The sequence below is a fragment of the Nannospalax galili genome, unplaced genomic scaffold (genome assembly GCF_000622305.1).
Source record: "Nannospalax galili isolate Female #2095 unplaced genomic scaffold, S.galili_v1.0 scaffold233, whole genome shotgun sequence".
NCBI lineage: Eukaryota > Metazoa > Chordata > Mammalia > Rodentia > Spalacidae > Nannospalax > Nannospalax galili.
In genome coordinates, this window is record NW_008333818.1 from 649,808 (window position 1) to 655,372 (window position 5,565).

A 5,565-nucleotide genomic window follows, 5' to 3' on the forward strand; every position below is an offset into this window, starting at 1 on the left:
TTCAGGGATAAGCACTCTGTAGTCTCTTACTCTGCACATCGGCTAATTTTGGGTTTCTGTGTTAATCACCATATGTTCCATAAGGAAACTTCTCTGATGGGAATTGAGAGATACATTAATCTGTGAGTATAATAATGTCATTAGGGACCAGATTAATATAATAACTACTTAATAGAAAATTAGCATTAGGTTCTCTCTTATGTCCTGGGCCTGTTTAGCCTCAGGTTCCTAAGCCTGATATCAGTGTGAGGTATAGGCTCCATCTTATGAAGTGGACCTTAAATCCAATTAAAGAGTGGTTGGTTACTCCCATAATATTCATGCCACTATTACACCAGTGGGCAGATCTTGTTGGTCGAGTTGTTGTTGTAGTTCACAGGATTCAACATTTGGTAAGGCTGATGATAATTTTTTTCCCTTCTGGTAGCACACATAGCACCTTCCAACTCTATGGAGGCCAGCAGCAATAAGGCTCTAAAGTCCACACTAACTTGATTTTTCATTATTTGTTCTACAACTCACGCATGTAGTGTCTTCAGCAACAGGATCTTATCATGCAATTCTGGTGGGTAAACAAGAGCAGGGACATGGCCAATGTTTTTTGAGAATCTATGGAACTCATGACCAACAGCTTCTAGAGAGGGAGTCCATTGCTAGCACTGAGCTTCGATGGCTCAGTTGGCTATCGTGCGGCATATATACATTGGGTAATTTGCTTTCCTACTCTGAATATATAATTTTTAACATCTTCTCCTAGATGGAAAATCTGGACAGATATATGGACTTGGAAAATGCCTGTGGGACAAAAGTTGAATGAGATATTTGTTGAGCACAGTGGCATATACTTGTAATCCCCACTCTTGAGTAGTAGAGGTAGGATGATTGCAAGTTTGAGACCAGATTAGGTGAAATAGTGAGACCCTGATTAAAATACAAAAAAAAAAGAAAGAAAGAAAGAAAGAAAGAAAGAAAGAAAGAAAGAAAGAAAGAAAGAAAAGCAATAATTCTTCTTCCTCTAAGACCAAAGTGAAGAGAATAAGACACTGCAGAGTTTGTGTCCCCAGGTAGGACTGATTTTAAACCTCATCCACCCAGGGCTCAAGGAGCATTGAGGAAGAAGGAGCAGAGAGATTATAAAAGCCAACGTGGTGCATGACCCTAAGGAAACAGAATCTTCCAGGCTTCCGGAAATTCATTCATATGAACTTATAGCAATGATGACAGCATGCACACAACCCATGCAAACTCAGACAAAAACCAGCATAGGCTGGGGAAATGGGCATGAGGCCCCAACCTTAGCCAAGGAACTGAACTACTGGCAGTTTATTACTACTCAGTGAGGGAGAGTTGATCTTCTTTAAGGGGGTGATATTAGATAGGCTGATCAGGGTCTGGTGGATGAACTCATACCGAGGGACATCTGGGTACACAAACTTGCCTTGATAGGCCTTAACATATATGACATAATGCATTAAATCCAGTGGGTTGTCTATAGAGGGGCATAGATAAGGAAGGGATCTAAATATGATTAAGATGTATTGTATGAAATACACAAAAGTTCAATTAAAAATATATGTTTAAACAATGAAAAAAGCCGTAAAAACCAGCAACAATTAATGTGTGTGTGTGTGTGTGTGTGCGTGTGTGTGTGTGTGTGTGTGTGTGTGAATATTTGGACTTCACATCTGCCAAGGACTTTCTTAGTCACTATCAGTATACAGGGCTGTGCCAACCACTGCCTGAGTAGGTTTCTTGAAGCAAAGAAAGATAGAAACAAGATTTTATTGTGAGTATCATCTTTTTCCAGACCTGTTTCTGTATACAAAACCCATATATGGTAAAAACTAGTCTCTAGATCCATGAAAAGCTGAAATGAAGAATAAAAGTAAACGTAAGATTTCAATTTCTCATGAGACAAAAAGGCATTGAAAGGAGACAGGATAAAAGCTTTGAGTTCCGTAAAGAAGTCAGGAGCTCCCTGGAGATATTAATATGCATTAGGCAGAATGTGGGGGAAAATCTAGCAGATGTGAATGCAGACATGGAGATTTTGGTGAAGAGTTCCCTACTTAGCATAGGCATTTCTCAAAGACAAGAGGCAGAGAGGAGAGGTGATATGGGGGGGTACTACAAAATATATGTGAAGTGGGAATCAATCTTTTGGCTGACCAGGTAGAGCTTTGGGGTCCCCTCTCTTTAAGCTTGAGGAACAATACATTGAAGAACAAAGTTGAGCTAGGCTAATCATCATGCTAATCTTGGTTTATCAGTGTGATGAACTGCTCCGTAGCAATTTCCTCCCAGATAACACCTTTGGTAAGCTTTTTAAGATTGGGATGCTAAAGTGGAGGTAAAATAACAGGCTATTAAAAGGGAACAACTGGATGTTCAAAGGGGAGGAAAAACAGTCCATCCTGCAGGGAAAGTCACTAAACTCAGGAAGTAAACAACTGAATATCTTCAAGAAGTCCCTGAAACTGGCCAGATTCACTAGGGCCCTCCCTCCCCCAGCATGTTTAAGTGGTAAGGACTGCTGAGAGACACTCTGTCAGACCAGCTGAGTTGCCTGGAAGCAGCAGATTGATGTCAGGAAGAGGTAGACCAGCTGACCTACCTGTAAAAGATACTGTCCAGCCTGCAGGTTGTGTAGTGTGCTCTGGGTTTCCTGCTTTTGTAAGCTGTCACCCGTGCTGGTGTGAGCTTTGGTGATGCAGCTTTGAGTCATTTCTACTCTTCGTAAATAATCCAATGAAACTCATTGGTTCACCAAGTTGGACTTTGGTGGTACCCTTACTTCCGTCTTTTGCCTATTCCCTATCTGGGATAAGTAGACATTTGTTCAAGTCTCCCCAGAAACAGTGTCACAAACGTGATGTCATCAGACTGTTAGGACATCGTATCTTTTCACCAGGTTTAACAGTGCAAGAAATTAAACATAAAGAGATTAAAACATAAAAACTGAACACGGAGAGCTGAAGTAGACCGTGAAACCATATAACTTTCTGCCCCAAACAGCACCCTGGAGATATAATTAGAAATACATGAGGAAAGGCTAATAGTTCTTCCGTTCCACTACATTACCCTCATCAGCTGACCAGGATGATGGCCTTTTATTCTGGATTCCATTTCCCTCTTCTTACCCAATAGGTATGTCAGCAACAGAGATACCAGGGCCCTTTAGTATGAGTCACATACCAGGAATATCCAGGTGAAGGTGAGAACTCTGTGTCTCCCCCATGCACTGCCCCTCCTGGTTCCACTGCCCCTCCCTCTGGGACACTTTAATTCTAAAATTGCATGTCACTTTTGAGTCTCTGTCTCTTTTGCCATATCCAGGGGAAATGCAATTTCACTGAAAATGGGGACCCATCAGGATCGCCAAATGAATTTTTCTTAATATTCACAGCCTCAAACAAGAGGGAAAAGGTGTGATGCTGAATTGAAAGTTTTAAGAGAGTAGTTAGTAGAGAATGAGAAGGAAAAATTCTAGTGACGAATATTAGCAGTAACCACTGCTTCTGTATAAAATGATTTAATATATTGCAAAATGCTTCATCTACAAGTACTTCTGTGTTTATTGATCTTGAACTTTAGATCAACCATCTTAGAAACTGTATTAGAAATTCCATTCTAATGTAGAAACAGTATTATGAGAAAAAAATAAATAAGTGGAGGCTATTAGTCAAGTGGCAAAGACTCTTAACAAAGGGGCAGGAGGGGAGATTAGCATGGGAAAAAAGAATGAGAAGAAAGACTGAGTGACAGTGATCAGGGAGCTTCGCAGGGATTGTGCTCCCATCTGCACCACAATTCCTGTTGCCAACCCAAAAAACAATGAGGTACCCCCAAGGAGATGTATTTCAACAGGCTAGGGCAGGAATAAAGGAAGTTTGGGGATGCAGTAATTGATCTATCTCTCGAAAGTGGGAGATTTACCATTAGACGGTCACATTCCCTCTCACCATGTCCATTCCCATCTTTACCCTGCTCTTGAGTATTCTGAATCCCTGCATCCTACAGCCTACTGTCTTTGATACTGCCATCCAACTCCTTCAGAATTCCCTGATGCTTTCAAAACAAACAAGTCCACAAAGAAGGGAAGGTCATAGACATTTAAAAAATAATAATAATAAAATTAACAGAAATGCAAATAGTATCTGCTTTTCATTCAAATAAAAATAATGCTAGAAATGTTTTGATCTGATTACAGGCAGGCATCCTAATACTTTCTGTTCTCAAGTTTGACCCCAACAGATTGCTTTTTCCATTTATAGAAACAGCCACCCTTTTTCTTAACTAAAATTTTTATAGCTCCATTGGGAGAGGAAATGCAGATCCTAAACACTAGTCACCCAAATGTTTTCAGATGTAATGCATGATAATCATGGCATTTTACATTCTAATCCTGTATGTATAATTTTAAAACCATAAAAACTCATGAACTCATACAAATGGGTCAGATAACAACATTCCCAGCTCTCAAAGATAGAAAGAAAAATCAAAGAAGCAAGTCCTATGTCACAAGACTTGGAAAGCCAAAATCCCAGACAGTTGGGGTAATGAGCTGTTTGCTTGTATACTTCTTGCATCTTTATTGTAGTCGTTTTACCATACCAGAGCAGACACCGGTGTCTTCAACATCATGCTACCTTTTTTGGTCCATGAGAAATTAGTGTCATTTCCTGTTGACTCTGATTTGGAGAGTCTCAGCCGTGGACTGTATGAAGACCAACTGATGCTGTAAACAGAGCCCAACCACAGTACTCTCTTGGCCCTTTCATCACTGAAACCAATAACCCAGGTATCCATGTCACAAGCCAGCTAATGTGTAAAATGCCAACAAGACCAAGATAGATACTTCACTCCATGATGTGGAAACATATATGATACCTGATGACTTCTTCAAACTAAACTTTTAAGCTTTAGTCACAATGACAAAGAAAATATTTTCACTTAGTTTTGTTGTTAACATTGTAAATGAAATTTGAACATTACACTGAAAAATTTACAGGTAAGTTGACTAAAGTGAGAGATGGCATGCTAGGCATGAGAAACATCCCTTAGTGATCCCTTTCCCACAGTGCCCTGGCTTCTGCTTATTCCACTGAATCATTAATTCAGGACTTGCTGAGCTAGATCTACCCTCCTTAAACTTCCCACCATCTCTTCTCTTCAGGCTGAATTCAGTATTGATAAAAACACCAACAGTAAGATTCTTTCTCCTGCTAGATAATATGTTGCCTCTGTGTGTGTGTGTGTGTGTATGTGTGTGTGTGTGTGTGTGTGTGTGTGTGTGTGTGTGTGTGTGTGTGTGTGTGTGTGTGTGTGTGTGTGTGTGTGTGTGTGTGTGTGTGTGTGTGTGTGTGTGTGTGTGTGTGTGTGTGTGTGTGTGTGTGTGTGTGTGTGTGTGTGTGTGTGTGTGTGTGTGTGTGTGTGTGTGTGTGTGTGTGTGTGTGTGTGTGTGTGTGTGTGTGTGTGTGTGTGTGTGTGTGTGTGTGTGTGTGTGTGTGTGTGTGTGTGTGTGTGTGTGTGTGTGTGTGTGTGTGTGTGTGTGTGTGTGTGTGT